This window comes from Culex pipiens, chromosome 2, assembly GCF_016801865.2.
Source record: "Culex pipiens pallens isolate TS chromosome 2, TS_CPP_V2, whole genome shotgun sequence".
Lineage (NCBI taxonomy): Eukaryota > Metazoa > Arthropoda > Insecta > Diptera > Culicidae > Culex > Culex pipiens.
This window is the reverse complement of record NC_068938.1, coordinates 115,757,268-115,774,714: the sequence shown is the minus strand read 5'-3', so window position 1 is coordinate 115,774,714 and position 17,447 is coordinate 115,757,268.

Sequence of the window (17,447 nt, the reverse complement as noted above, 5' to 3'; positions counted from 1 at the left end):
CGGGATATTTCACTTTAATTTTTATAGTGGCTGCCTTCGAAATATGTTGAATCCTTTTCAAGATTAGATTTCTTTTGTCGGCAAATTCATACCAAACATTTTTGTATGTTTAAGTCTTTCTAAGATTAACACTGTTTAGCATAAACTGAAATACTATGCTATCTCGCTGGTGTGACAATGCATATTTCATCTCTAGTGCCATTGCAGACTTCAAAGCCATATTCATGCCGACTAATTTCCCAGAACTTATTTTCGGAAACACCTCGAATATTGGGTCGAATAAGCTAAGTCATGTATCCTGTCATCATCTGCGAAAAAAAACGAACCTCCTGGTGTGAATAAGTATTTTTTTTGCATCTGACTACTGGAAATCTGAACAAAACGAAGTCTCACTGTGCCTAAATTTAAGCTTTCACCCACCAATGACGCTTGCTCGTTTGTTGTTGTTGTGTGACTTTGCAAAGTGCCGACGTCCTGTGCCCCAAAGGTTGTCAAGTGTTGGGAGGAGGGGTGGACTGGGTGTTTTTTTTTCCTGCCACCAGCAACCAGAAAAGCATCACGCAAAACAAACGACGAGATGAATCAGTGAGTCTGTCGAAAGGACGAGGGTTAGACAGGATACAATAAATCATTCATAAAGTGATACACGGATACTCTGCTGTTTTTGCACGCCGTCATGCCCCACTTGCTTTCTGCCAGAGCATCTTTTCCCCCAGGATTCTGAACCCGCCGACAAAGCTGGGCCAGCAATTCTCCAGATATTTGAAACATTTTTTTTAACGTGTTCAAGTCCATGGGGTTTTTACAACAAATCTATAAAATTTATTCTTGCAATATTTTATAACAACTATGTATATGATTAAGATTCAGACGAATTTTATAGAGAAAATGTATTGCAACCAGAAATTTCATTTCAATATTATATAAGGAATTAGGCTGACATAACCTTAGAAAAGAAATGGATTGCTCAATTTATATTTTAGAAAAATTTCAAAATTTTTTGATTATGACTAAATTCGGTCAGAACATAATAATATGGCGAAACAAATGCGGTTTTCCTAAGAACTGCTCCAAAGTATCGGGCAAGTAGAAGCTCATTCATCTTACATGCTTTTGCCACGCTGAAAGGACGATATCTTTCGGTTATGTTTCATGTTCACAGGGACGAACTAACACAGGTTTTTCCATCCAAGTTGAGTGAGGAGGGAGGAGAGGGGGAGGGGGGGTGGATTTTTGGCTCATACAACCGCTCCTCTTGTGATTTGTTTTTCACTTCCTGTCCGTCACCACATTATGTTGAATCTGAGTGGTGATTACGAGATTGTTACCCTAGATGTTCATGTTTTTTTTCGGAGTTGTTGACTCAGTTAGGCCGTTTTCAAAGTTTATGTGTTTTTAATTTCGAATTTTAAAATATTATATTTTTATCAACTCTGGAAAAAAACAAACTAATGATTGCTAAACAACTGGAATCGTATATGAATTTTACATTTATTTTTGTTTAAACAATGACATTCTATTTATTATTTCTACCAGTTTTTTCATCCTTATCGACCTCAACCAATGCCAATGTCAATGAGGGTCATAAGCTTGGAAAATAAACAATCTAATTAATGGCAGATTTTCAACGCAATCTCAACATTCCGAATCAACATATGAGAATCTCAGTATTTTTTTTAAGTGTAGAATATTGTGGTTTGGTTGAGCGTTTTAGCCGAATGCATTACTATGAGTACAAAGAGACGAATTGTTCCTTTTAATTCCGCTGTATATTTTAATATCTTGACAGATACGTATTTCGTCTACTGCTTGCAGACTTCATCAGTGTTCTGTTTTCAACTACAGAACAGAACACTGATGAAGTCTGCAAGTAGTAGACGCAATACGTATCTGTCAAGATATTAAAATATCAAATATCGTATCTGTCAAGAATATAAAATATACAGCGGAATTAAAAGGAACAACTCGCCTCTTTGTAGAATATTGTTACCAGAATTTAACAAAAAAAAAAAAAAAAAAAATGAACAATGATCACCAATTTGTAACCAGTCTGTTAATCACTCAACAACTGTACGCCAACCATCTAGTCAGTGTCCAATTACCGCCGATGTGTGCAATAAATCACTGAAAGAAACCATCATCGGTAAAGGACTTGACCCTATAATGGGACTAGCACCAGTTTTTTCGTCTTTCGTTTTCGCCACCAAACCGCTACAGTTTTCATTCTCTCAAGCGTTACCCAGCCCTAAAGTCACAAGTCAGGGGAGGAAAACGGCTGGATTTATTAGCACCATAAATCAAAATCTTTAACATTTCCTGTGCCATTTAGTGTAATAAAAACTCCCTCTTCGAAAAAAGCGGCAATAAACTATAATTTTCCCCATACAACACTCCTCGTGCTCTCGATTCTGGGCTTTTCTGCTTGCTTTTTTATTGCGGTAAGATGATTGGTGGGTAGTAAATAATGGTCTTTTTGTAGAATGTGTTCTTCCTTACCCTCGTTAGAGGTGCTGGCCTAGCCGGCAAGAGTGGTAGTGAATTTTGGTGCATCTATTTAGTTTCCTTCTTATGTTTTTTTTGTTTAAACTGTGAGAATATCGCATCAAAAAGCGCATTTAAAACCAATTTGCATACGATTGAAATATATTTAATAATTTTAATGATTTCAATGAAGTTTTCGTTTATTTGTTCATAAACGCTTTATTAGAGTTTCGAATAATTGCATTGTGAGCTGTAAAATTTCGACTCCTTTCGCCACCACTTGAATTTAAACAGCTGTTGAAAGTTTTTCTATACACAGAAAAAAAAATGGTTATATTACATCTGGGAAGGGGTACATTTTTTATGTCATAAAAAAGGATTAATTTTACCTCTAGAAATGTGTAATTTTACCACTTTCCTGGTGTAATGCCACTTTTCAGTCTAATTGAGGTAAAATTACATCATAAAAAAGTAATATTCAACCATCCAAAATTACAGCTTCCAAATTTACATTATTTTTTACTGTCTAATTGAACTTGTTACATGCAAAACCAAATATATAATACAATTTATTCACAGGCGGTATCAGGCTCCGATAGAAGGGGGGCACTCGCATAAGAAAATTTTGATTACGGCGGACAAATCAGAGTTTTTTTAAAGGTTTTATAAACATATGAAAGACAAAAGCTTAAATATCCTTTAAAAAAACTCTGGAAATCTAGAACAAATTTCTGTCGAAGGAAGTTGGGAACGTTCCCTTCAGGCCCCCTTTGGTACCGTCAGTGGATTTAATACCAAGCAAACATAAAACTTTCAATCTTTTTTCAAATTTAAATGGGTTTTTCTGTCTTCTCACATTTCCCAAGTAACATTTTTTTCCAGGAGTTCTACAAGAGCTCTTCAAGATAGCTACAGCATAGCAGCTTGGACCGCGGTAGGATAAAACTCTCTTCAAGTACTCTTCCAAACACCTGAAGAATTTTTGAAGAGAATTTTATCCTACTGCGGTCCAAATTGCTATGCTGTAGCTATCTTGAAGAGCTCTTGTAAAACTCCTGGAAAAAAATGTTACTTGGGTTGTTTTGGACTTCTGAATATTTACAAACTTTTAGATCTAAAAGAAACAGTTTATAAATCACGCTTGAAACTTTTATGTGATGCGTACCGGAAAAGTTGATCTACTTTCATTTTTGGATAAAAACTTTTACAAGAGAAAATATCGCGCCCGCTCCAGCTGTCCTGCTATGACACACACATCAAAAAGTGATTTATGAGCCCGTGATAAATCATAAATTTCGTCGAGCTGACAAGAAAGTGAATGGCGACTAAATCATCAGCGATTAGCCACATATATCTACACAACACCCATTTCACGACCGCGGTAGCAGCTAAACAAACGACGACGACGACGCTGACATCGGATCGATAACGATGGAAAAACAAGCCCACATCACTACATAAGTCATGCCTTCACGATGATTAATTACTGGAATCAGTCCTGGGCGCGCATTAGTACAAATGTTGGACCTGGTCATCGTGACTGGAGTGAAAGAGCCGGCCAAAATCTCATTTACACTCTCGTCGAACGTCCATCATGTCCATGCCCGAAGCGTCGAAAGCGAAAGAAGAGGGGCCCATCAGGAGAGCGAGAAAAAAAAAAGAATGTAAATGGATAAATAAACAAATAAATAACAAACATCATTTATCAAAAATATCCTAACTGTCAAAACTAACGGCATGTTAGGTCGGTTTCTCACTGCCTGCCAGAAGTGTGGCAGAAACCAGTGTGAATTATGGCCTGTTGTTCCTGCCGCTTAGTCGCGTTTGCACCATATTCTCCAGCCTGCTCTCCCTGGCCTCGCGGTGCGGCGGAGGAGGTGGCAATGGCCTTGTAGGGGAGAGCGACCGATTAAACTATGTATCGGTAGTGAGGCTTTTGTTTTAAATTTTTTCAACGTAAAATTTTATCCGGGGGAGTTGTCAACTCAAACTGAAGCTCCAGTTACAGAATTATGATGAAGCGACGTTAGCAATGACGTTTTCGTTTGAACTCTTATTGTAGAGCAATTCTTGCAATTCTCTACAAAAATCTGATATGGATTTAATTCCTATTTTGACTAAAACATTCCACGGGGCTTCCCTATGTTTAGGACTACTGATTTTTCACGGCCATAAATTGAAATTTCGCGGCATAAAAACCAAGTTGACTTAATAGCTGTTGGTTATTATTGCCATTCCAAACCACTAGTGTCTTTCTTTTATCTACACTGAAATAAAAAAAAGTACCAAATTCCTAAATTCTAGGAATTTTGCCTCCTTTCCTTATTAAGTAATCCAAAAAAACCTGATTACTAAATAAGGAAAAGTATTTGGTACTTTTTTTTTCAGTGTACTAGGCAAGGACTTTGCCGCCCTAGGCTTCTAAGTGTATGAGAGTATGTCATGGAGCGATGGCGCCGAATACCGATATTTACATTTAGAAATTTTGAGCACCCACCGCGGGATTAAAACCGACGACCTCCGGATTGTGAATCCAGAGCGGGGTTCGATTGATCCTCGGGTGAGATAAATTCGCGCATGGTAATTACAATACATTGGAATTTCAAAGGCAATTTCTCGATACTCTACATTATATAAATTTAACTTTTGTCCCTGATCACGAATCCGAATTCCGTTTTTGGATATCTCGTGACGGAGGGGCGGTACGACCCTTTTCATTTTTGAACATGTGAAAAAAGACACCGTCATCTGGGGTAAATCGGGACTACAGTCTGTATAGGGACAGCAGTGTTGAAAGCATTTAATGGTTTTAAAATTGGAAATGGATGTAGGGTAGGGTAGACATCAATGAGACACTTTTGGTTTTTAATATTCAACGATTTTTGTATTTTTTTCATCAGCGTGGTTTGATGAGTTTTTTGTTGCATTTACTTTCTATTTATGTGTTCTAACATTGACCAAAATATGGGATTGATATTACGTCTACAGCCCGAGTTATTCAACTGTCTCATTGCAGACGCACTTGGCAGGAACAATGAGACAGCTGGGGAACAATGAGACACTCTACGAAAATTAATAATTTTCTGGTAAAACATCATGTTTATGTATTGTTCCGTTGCAGGTAACTTGCCTTAATTATTTTAAAGGAATTTTACCAACTAGAAACTTTGATTAACAAAAGTTATACTAAAAAGTAATTTAAATTTTGTAAAATCCATATATTCATACCAAATAACTTTATATTTTTTTGCAAAATGGAGTTAAAATTCAATAAATATGCCAAAAATCACTTACAATTCATGTTTTGAAAGAACTACGTAGATTTTGATAGGTTTATTTAAGAAAAATAAAAGTGTCTCATATTTCCAATGTGCTGAAAGGAGTGGGGAACAATGAGACAGCCCTGGATTCTGGGTATATTCTTAATTTTGGCCAAACCTAATGAAGGGACATTGTAGCCCAAAATCTAAAGAAGTGATAGTTTTGGTGTTATAGCCAGCCTACGAGCGAAAAAGTATTTTTTGTCCATACTTTACTTTTACACCCCAAAATCAAACATTTATGAATAACTTTGCAAGGGAGCGTCCATAACCAAAGCCACTATTATGGCAGACGTGTATCCAGTAGACACACCTTTTCCCCAAATATGTGCCTGATTGGTTTAAACTACGGCTTGTGATAGCCATTTTATCATTGTTCCCCGTGTCTCATTGATGACTACTCTAGTACTCTACCCTACACATTTTGTTGGTCTGAGTCTGTACTAACCGAAACCAACAAAATTGTGCTACTACATGGTTAAAACTGCCGTACCAATTCGCCCCATGTGTCCCAATTCGCCCCAGTTGATGGCATGTTTTTCAATAATTTGCAGCCTGAAACGTTAATGAGATAGAAATTTGGTGTCAAGGGGACTTTTATGTAAAATTGAACACCCGATTTGATAGCGTACCCGGAATTCCAGAAAAAAAGTTTTTTTCGTCGAAAAAATCACTAACAAAGTTAAAAAGAACATTAAATTTTCCTTAAAATGACATGTTCCAAATTTTTTTTACAGTTGAGTAACGGAAAATGGCTGAATGTTAAAACTTTTTTAGTGTTTGTTTTTGATGAATAATACATTTTTTAGAATTATGAGTACGCCATCAGATTGGGCGTCCAATTTTACATAAAAGTCCCTTTGACACCAAATTTCTATCTCATCATTGTTTCAGGCTGCAAATTATTAGTCGTACTGCCCCTCCATCACGAGATATCAAAAAATGGACCTTGGATTCGTGATCAGGGACAAAAGTTACCCCTTAGGACAAAGAAGCCATTTTGCATCATTAGTTCGTTCATATAATTATCCATACAAATTTGGTAATATTGAATGTTTGGCCCGTTTAAAGTTTTGGTCTTGATTTTAAATTTTTGAAAATATTTTTTTCGAAAAGATCGGAAGATTTCACGAATGTTTCATATTTTAACATTGTAAATCGGACCATTAGTTGCTGAGATATCGACATTAGAAAATGGTGGGTTGTTTGGGTGAGACTTAGAAAACATCAATTTTCCTGTTTTTTAAACCTTTGCCTGGCAATATCTCAGCAACTAAGGGTCGTATCAGGAAAGTTCCATAAAACAAAATATAGAGAATTTTCCTAGATTTTCAAAACTATTGCTTTCAAAGGTGGGCAAACATGGGCACTAATTTAAAAAAATGAAAAACTGCGACTATTTTCAAAAAAGTTTCCTAAAAATGGCTATAATTTGAAAACGGTGCACTTTATCAAAAATTCACCAAAGTACTTTTTGATTGCAAATTTGATTTTACATCGAAAAATGATGTTGAAAAATTTTTGCGACCAATATTTCGATTTTTTGAAAAAATCTGTATTGATTCAAAAAATCATAGCTCGGTCAAAGATGTTTTGCCAATTCTGGAAATTTATGAAAAGTTGGCATTTGATGTCCTTTAAAACATATAAAAAAATAGTGTTTTTTTGCAAATCAAGTTTTAGTGACAAAAGTGAAATTAAAAATCACCAAATTTTTTTTACCGTATACGATTTTTTGTCAGTGTAGTCCATATCCATACCTACAACTTTGCCAAAGACACCAAATCGATCAAAATTTCCTTCAAAAGATACGGATTTTTGAATTTTCACATATCATGTTCGTATGGAAAATTAAATGAACGAACTAATGATGCAAAATGGCTTCTTTGGGCGTACCAACAAAGTTTCAGCCGGATTAAAAAATACAAAAATTAAAATTAAAGAAAAAAGACCGATTCCGTACAGAACTGCTCAGCGTTGAGTTAGCCGTGCGGGTTGGGGCGTGAGTTTAGGTAGCTGGATATGAAGTAAATTTCAACATAAACAGAGATAAAATTCAACATTTTTTCTGATAACAAATCTGTCATCATTCCCAGATGTAAATATTACAATGTATTTATTTTTAATGTGTGGTATACTAGCCCAGATAATGTATTATTGACATTTTACTGTAGACGTATCTCTCCTAGCTTTATGGCGTTATAGGCAGGGCAGACCATTCCACACGTATCTGCAGAGGTATGAATCAAAATGAATTTCAATCCCGTCCCGTGTAGCGCCACTTACACATACACACACGAGGAGCATTACGGCGGAAGTGCAAAAAGTGACAGTCACCAACAACGTGTTGTTGTGATGGTCCTCCACCACCACCACACCCTCCTCCTCAGACAGGACACTGTGAGGGTGCTTTCTGCCTGCCTGGCGAGTATCGTATTCCAGAGATTGTAAATTTTCGCAGCCTGTGCAAACCAGAAGGGAGGGAAAAAGGGGCGCGGTGCAGTTTCCCATTCCGGGGACTTTTTTTTCCATAAGGTTTATCTATTTATCATCGTAATAAATATTTTATTTCACAGTGCATGGGTAAAAAAAATCTGTCGTTTATTGCAACAGCAAACGATTTTTCAGCATTTCGAGGAAAAACTAACGCCATAAAACATGATACTGGAGTAAAAATATAAATTAAAATAAAACCATTATGGCAGAGCGGTGCGGCGAATGGAGGATAATAACTATATATCATTTTTAGCGATTAAATTCAAAAAGTGTTTGTGTGCGGGTAAGGATTTCATATTTATGGCTTTTTTAGTTGAAGCCCGCCACGAAATAAGAACCTATAATATTACTTTCTTTTCACGCAACGGATCAGTTTTGCAACCCTTTTGCACAATTTCCTATCCTTTCAGGGGCAGTCTTTTGTGTCATCTGTTGTCCAGAAAGTGGCTGCAAAGGAAGTTCGAGATACCAGAAAGGAAGAATGGGAAAAAAAACCCTTACCACTCATAAAACATGGCATCTAGCAAAGGTGGTAAATGGGAAAATTCAGTCTCTGCTGCTCATAACGATCGGGAACGAATTTGATGATTTATTTAATCCAATTATCTTAATGACGCAGGACATAAATTTGAAAATCAAATAAAATCTCACACCGTCTGGGCCGTGACAGGCTAGACCAGGCTGGCAGAAGCTTTCATCTTCTGGCTGAATTGATTTCACTCACTTATCCCTTAGGGGGTTTTCCAGCGAGGTGGTAGGGTGTCTCTCTTTGCATTTGCACCCTTCAGCTCGTTTGAGATTTGTGTTTGCTTTTGGACGATTGTTACAATTGTTACGGATTCATTTCGAATTTTTACAGGGGATTTTGTGGTTTACTCGTAGATTGAGTGAGACCCTCGTCAGCAGGGTGAACCCCTACCAGTTAGGCCACCAGCCGAGCATGGTTAGGGCAGATCATCCCGGGCCACGTTGTTGGCAGCCAAAAATCACTTCAATCATCGCAACCAAACAGAGAGAAGGGGAACAAAGTTGCACTGCGGACGTCGCATAAACCCGTTTATATCCGCAAATAATTGCCTCAATTTTTCAGCCATTAGTTTCACGTCTAGAATAAATATTCGGATTGTCGGGAGTGGGCCATATCCGGAGGGCACGCAAACATCCGTTGCGAGCAGAATTATGATGACGAGCGAGCGCAATTTATTATTGTCGGTAGGATTTGCAGTTGAGTTTGATTGCGAGGCGCATACGTGTGACATGTGGCCTGGCACTAATTCAGTGAGATACCGAATGTTGATTTGATCGATGACCCGCAGAATTGGGCATTAGAGAAGTGGAAAATTGTTTTGTGGAACGATTTTTCTGCGTGAAAGGAGATTGATGAAATGTGATTTTTTTTAACTATTCGCTGAGTATTTTGCTGAGCACATTAAAATAAAAATATTGGGCAAGTCTGATATTTGGCGCCATAAAAAAGGGTTTTTCCCGGAAATTTTCGGGTGCATCGCAGTATTTCGTCGAAGGATTCAGAGCAAATATTTTTTTGAAGATTTTATACGATACTTCTTCAGAAAAGTCGCTGAAAATAGATGGATTCGAGTGATATCCATCAAATTTCTTATGAATATGTCTTGAGGTACTCTCAATTACATATTTGACCTTTAAAATTTTTCCAATCCAAATTTACCAGATTTCAAGCTTTCTTTGAAATTACTACGTATTCGTAAATTTGGGGTACGTTTTTGGCCAAAAATGACCTCCTGAAAAATAATTTTTCCAATATTTTTGTTAGAATTGCTCGAAAACTATCTAAATGTTTGAAAATCTCCACTTCAAACATTGTAGCGTGTCAATACGATTCCCTCGAACAAGAAACACTGTTGGACGACTTGTTTTAACATATCGTTGTATTTGAGCTTAATTTTACTTTCATTTGATCCAATGTCACCCCCTCTAAGGGGTGAGATTGGGCCAATTTTCAAACTATTGGCATTAAAGGTAGTGTTCATCAAAATCCACCATATTTTGGGAAAATGTGTGTAAACTATCTAAGAACAAATCTACGTTGAAAGATTTTAGATGTTATTTAAATTGATTTTGTTATTAAGAAATTACGAGATGTGTATCGTTTTTTGACTCATAGTCTCCCCCACTGACGGTATTTCATTTAAAAGATGTTACATTTTAAAACATTGTCGAATCAAACACATTATGAAGAACATTTTCCTTCAAAAAAGTATCAGTTTTGGTTAAATATAAGCTCAGATATGCCAAATTTCGTAAAATAAAAAGTGACATTCTCCAAAATTTCTGGATTTAATTCCATATCACATGATGAACACCAAAATTATATATAAATCATCTTTTAAACAAAATATTATCATCATTATAATTATCTTGGCCGGGACCCGCGGTGTAGGGGTAAGCGTGGTTGCCCAGTCGGCCTGTGTTTGATCCCAGAAGGTCCCGGTGGCATTTTTCGAGACAAAATTTGTCTGATCACGCCTTCCGTCGGACGGGGAAGTAAATGTTGGCCCCGGTCTAACCTAAAGGTTAGGTCGTTAGCTCAATCCAGGTGTAGGAGTCGTCTCCCTGGTTCCTGTCGCTGGTAGGCAGTTGGACTCTCAATCCAAGGGTCGTCAGTTTGAATCCCGGAGTGGATTTTGAATCCCGGAGTGAATGGATGCCTCGACAATCAAGCCTTCGAACACCTAGTTTCGAGTAGGAACGCCAAGGCAATGCTTTAAAGCGAATAATTTGATTTTTTTTCTAGACTTTAACTAACCCAAGGACATGTTTTAAATTAAGTTAAAAAATCTCTGATTAGATTGCAATACGTCGTAACAGCTATTTTGACCTTCCACAATTATTTGATTTTTCTCTAAAACAAATACAGATTTACATTTTTCTGTAAAGTGAATTTAATGGACGTGCAGATGAATATTTAAAAGCAGTATTGAACTCATTTGTAGTAAATAAATATTTAAGTAGTCATTTGTAGTAAATAAATATTTAAGTAATGTAATTTACTTTTTCGCAAAACATGTCCTGCGTTGCATAGCAAATGGTCTCGTTGCATTAAACGAAAAACAAAACAGAAAAAAAACTCCCCGCCAGAGTGGAAGTACCTAATGCTTATCGCGTCTGGAATAGGCCAAGCACGGCGGCTCCCGGGGCCACAAGGCATAATGGCAAAGGTGACGTGTAATTTGAATTTATGACCAGCCATAAACCACCCACAGGAAAATTTATTTCTTTCTGTCTGCAACTATTCCCGGGGCAGGTCCTTAAACGCCGTCCCCGTTCTGGCCGGCCCCTGCCGACAAGACACATTTCGCCCCGGCTCTGGCTCGAATGGGCGAAAATAATCATTTGGAGCTGAGCATGATGCATGACCCTGAGCGTAAATTGGAGGGTTATTGTTTGCTAGGTGCAAGATTTATGACTTAAGGAGTATAGTGCTGTGGTGGACGAAATGTTAGTGTCGTGATACGCTCTGGAAGCGTGAAAATGAATGTGCTGAGTTTGTAAACAAAACATAAAAATTACTTGATGGTCACGAAACGTCCCTTTGCCGAAGAATGTGATGAGTTTCGATGTTGAAGTCGTTTGTAAGAAATTCATGTTGAGTAAGCTTCAATGCTTTTCAAAATTAGTACAAGTTATTAAAATAAAGCAACTTTCCCTCCACGATATAACAACAAAACTGGTAAGAAAAATTATTCAACCTCGTCGTAATTACTCATCACGATAACGTGCTCTTGAAGGATGGGAATAACAGAGGCCAAAAGTGGCTTCTAAACCCCAACAGCAGAGTTCAACACCTCGTCGGTTTTCTTTCCCGCACATTCACAGAAAAGTCCTGGCATCGGATTCCGGAGATCTTTATCGTTTGATCGGTTTCAAAATAATGGATGTGGCGTGTTACGGGAAACGACCGTGGCATCTCTACATCCTCCCAGGATCAACACGTACGCCTCTTCGGAACCGACACTACAGACACGTTTACAAGGGCCAAGCGACACGGACAAAACGTCCTCATTTGTACAAAAACGGTCAAAATTTAACAAGAAAATATATCACAATAAGCTCTCGCATGAGGCACATCGAGGGCATGAAAGAGGAAAAGAAATCCCGTGCAGGCCCCGAAAAGGAAGACAAAGTTGAGGAAATAAATAATGCGAACCGTTCTCAAATTACAAACAACCGAGATGAGATAATATATTGTTCACTTCTACTTAATAACTTATCAGATAAATCACATCTCATTTATAACACACCGAAAAGGAAGAAGTGGGAAGTGGCTGCAGCCAAAATGAAGACGAAGAAAAAGCAAACAAAAGAAGGCAAGAAAATCTGGCGCAGAATAAGCCAATATTGGTGTGGCTGGCTGGAAGCAATGAAGCAAAAAAAAAAAACCTAAAAAGCTGGTTGTACAAATTTTTCATCCACGCTGAGATTTCACCATACACGATAAACATAAACCTTAAATCCCATAAAATACGAAACCGAAATGTGAAGAATTCATTATTCCTTTTTATCTTCTGTTAATTCCTTTTTCCTACTAAGCCCCGCGTGGTCTATACGTTTCCTTCTCAGCGTGCAATTATTTATGATCTGTTTTCTCTCTGCCAGCCTGGGCCCGGTTCTCCACGAATTGGGCTTTATGCTGTTTGTGTTTCTGCACGGCTCTGGTCGATGTGGCTTGTCTGGTTTTGGGCTGACTGGTAAATTCTCTGAGATTTCGTAAATCGTTTTTTTTTTATTTTAATTTCGATCGATTTTTGCCTTTCTTACCTTACTGAGGTAGGCTATAAAATCACTCAAAAAAGAACCTCTTAATATGACCTCCCAGATCCACCTTCACGTATACATATCGACTCAGAATCAAGTTCTGAGCAAATGTCTGTGTGGATCTGTATCTCTGGACTGGATGCACGTATTTTGACCATTCTGGTCTCATTCGATCCCATAAGTCTCTATTCAAAAGCAGCAAGTTTAGTTAAGAGCGAGTTCACGAGCAGAGCATACTAATCTCGCATCTACCTCACCAATCGATCAGAAATTACAGAGGTTGTTTGTACTAGCATCTGGGCCAAATATGAGTACTCCAGGTCAACGGGAAGTGGGACAAATCGGGACACAAAGTTTAAAGGCTCAAAAATCGTAAAACGGCTGTAACTTTGGCAACATTCTATTAATTTTTGAAATTCTAAATACATTTGAAAGGGGAGTAATTCTCGCTGAAAGTGGACCACTATTTACACAAGGTGCTCAAAAATCAAAAGCAATGTACTTTTCCAATAGCCCCCACCAAGTTATGAAAGAAACCATGTTTGGTTGGTTGAATTTGTCCTCACCTCGGCGCCACGAAGATAAAACATTTTTTTTAATTGGTAATTTTTTGACTTAGGCGCGTCTACAAAATTGCTAATAACTTTGCAAAACTTCAACGAACCCTTGATGTTTAGCGGTGTTTTGGAAAGGAAATGAGCAGAGCTTTCGAATGCACTTGTCAGAAAAATACCGTTCCATACATTTTTTAGCCATACAACAACATTGTATTTTCAAAAGTCATTTTTGAAGGCCGGCGCCCCGCTTTATCGAAAAACTGACAAATCCAGTCGAAAGCTGAGACGATTTCACATAAAGGACCAATAAATCTAAGGTGTATGTTCCTGCTATCTTTTTTAATCTTATTTTGATTCTGAGAGCGCAGCGCTCCGTTCGTATTTCGGGCGCCCAAAATGTTGCATTAGCTTACCCCAATTTAAGGTTTTGTCAAACAATATAGGTGCTCACTTTTTAAATGATAGTTTATTATCCAAGGATCAAGATGCACTATCGATAATTGACCAATATAAGGCAGTTTAACATATATAATAAATACTTTTTCTTTTAGTGTATTTATTTGGGTGTACATTTTTGCTCGGTATCCCCTAAGATCTCAATTTCCCAATAGAAACATGCTTAAAAATGTTAAGTTTCATCCATTTACACCCTATAAAAAATAAAAGTTGAAAAAATAAGTAGTTATTTTTTCTAGTGACTTCTAGTATTCTTGAAATCGATCCTATTATTTAATAAACTTGATTCAAAGATTTTTTAACTTAAATAAAAAAACTAACATATTATCAGACGTAATGATAACTTAAGCGTAAACTACACACTTTTTGCAGCCAGGTCTCAGATATTTTGATGATGATGTTGTCCGAATCAATCAAGCGACTCATTGTTGGATGCACAATCAACGAGTTCAAAGATTGAAGATCTGACAACCCTATCGATAGTTATGTGTATATGATGATTTGTTAAAAGAACATTTGCAGGTTAAAAATTTGTAATTTACCAAAAAAAACGTTACTTAATCCTGGTTGGTGCCTTCCTCATATTCATAAAGTCAATACATTCAGTAAAAATAGCAACATGCAACATTCCCCCTTAACATGTTTAACAAATAAACTTTATTACTCATTTCTTTTGATAGGGTTCGCAGACCTTCGATATTTCTGGTTCATCAGCAAGGTCTGATATAAAACCTATCCAACGATAGTTCACATGGAACATTCAGACAATATTCTATCACAATATCAGAAATCCGGCCTCCAAAAAGTGTGTAAATAACACTTAAGTGCTAATAATTTTTGTTAGGGTTATCAGATCTTCGATGTTTTAGGCTCATTTGAAAGGTTTTTTGATTATCTAACTGACGACAGTTCGTATGATAGACCCGGACATCATTTTTATTGAAATATCTGAGATCCGGTGTATAAATAACACTTAAGTGCTAATAACTTTTGATAAGGTTGTCAGATCTTCAATGTTTTGAGCTCATTGGAAAGGTCTTTTCAATACCTTTCTGAAAATGTATAACATGATAGGTTTTCTTGCAAAACCATCCTTTTTACAATCTTCCGGATATACGCCAAAAACGTTTTTTTAACATAACTTTTGAAGTACCGTAAACCGGGGTGACTTTGATAGGATTTCAATTTGTTTTTAGAATATTTTCCAACAGGTAAGGGTTTTCTCAAGATTATTATTTTTAAAACATGTACTGGGGTAGGCCACACAAAGTCCATGCACTATTTTGGAAAAAAAGTTTTTTCAATAGTGTTTAGAAAAATAGTTACGTTAAAAATTCTTAGTTTTAATTCCGGGGTGACTTTGATAGTCATAGTTTTTCTTGTTAAAATCATATTTAAGATGTTCAAACTTTATTTGTACGTTAAATGTACCATCACTAAAGTTGCTGATATAGTTTGTAAGAACAAAAATCAATATTTATATTAAGTTAACTAAGTTTATAAGCTTTGTAACAAAATACATATAAATTTTAGGTAAAATTGTTAAAAAGTCGGAATTTTGCCTGAAATTTGTTAAAAATAGTTTTGTTTATAAAATTATCGATTTATATTGCATTTTAAACTGAATTCGAAGCACGAATCACAAGTTTTCACATTTTACATGAAATTTTTTCAACTGAATTTGCCTATAAATTTGGAGATTTTTTTAATTGTGTTTCAAAAACACATATTATTTATTATTTACAAACTTATTTAACCTTCTCCTAGTGGAAAATTGTCCAAAGAATCCGAAAATGCATTCCGTTTTCCGATTAAAAATCATGTTCATTGAGAAAATCATGACACTTTGAGAAGTTTAAAATAATGACTTTCATCCACATTTTCTCAACTATAGTTAACTTACTTTATAAACTTTTCAAAAATTTATGAAAAGTTCTTCATGAGGTACTTTGAACACTTCTCTACCACGGTCAGTATGTTTCTGAACCATTAATTACGTATTTTAATTGTACTCATCATTTTGCGGAAAAATCGCAAACCTATCAAAGTCACCCCGGCTATCAAAGTCACCCCGTTTTACGGTACTTTGCTAAACTTGCTGATTTTAAATAGAGACCTATGGGACCCTAATACAGATCAAATGAGACCAATACGGTCAAAATCCGTTCACCCAGTCCGGAGATAATCGAGTGACAATTTTTTGTCCACCCACCTACACACATCCACACAGACATTTGCTCAGAATATGATTCTGAGTCGATAGGTATACGTGAAGGTGGGTCTAGTTTGTCAAATTAAGAAGTTCATTTTTCGAGTGATTTTATAGCCTTTCCTCAGTAATGTGAGGAAGGCAAAACTATATTACTGCGAGGAAGGCATCAACCACCGAGACGCGTTATCTCAACTAGACCTTGATGTTCTCTATCCTCTATCAGTTCCTCTTAGATTCCAAAATATCCATTTATTTTTTCTTCAGTTAGTTTTCCTTCAGTTAGTATAACTCGCATTCGCACAAAGCCGTCGTTTCTGGTTTGCACCGGAAGCAAAGCAAGATCGCCCCAGCAGCTGGACACCGAGTTGCGGCTGAGGACAAAAGCAAAGGCCAGCAGAGCCAACCAAGACCCCTACACAATCCCCCTTCCCTTCCCACGCCTTGTCTTTTAACATCAATCCCTTCCCTACTAACCCCGAGTAGGCCGCGGGTAATCGGCTCCCCTCCCATTAACATTTTACACGCAAGATCCTCTGTAATTACTTTAAGCTTTAAGTAAAATGTAATTACAAAAGCCGATTTGGTCCTTACCAGGTCCCAGCACAAAAAAAAAAAAGTAAATCTTTCCCAGTTCCTGAGGGGAACACCCTTGAAGAGTATCGGGGCCGGCATTTACAAAGCGGATTCAGTGGCAGTTTCATTCTCAACTTAATGTTAACATGTTAAGGTTAATGTTAACATTCCATAGGGCGCCTACCTAAGGTGTCGTGATAAGGTCCAGTTTGTGACGATACACTACCTTCCCTTTACTAAGCAATCGATTCCAGAAGAGAAAAGATCACCAGTTGTGTTGGTCCGAGCCGGGATTTGAACCCCGATCTACCGCTTACGAGGCGGAAGCGTTACCACTGGGCTACGTGGCTTGGTCAGCACCAAAAAAGACCTAATAAAAATAATTTTATGAAAAAAAGGCATCAATCAACTTACGGTCGATTAAGTAACGTTTCTTATCTTTCTGATAACAATTTGAATTTTCAGGACTAAAGCAACGCAAAACATCGTATGGTACAATCACAGGTCGTATCGAGGTGTCCCGTGTTGGTTCTCAATCCGAAAAATTATAAAAAAAAG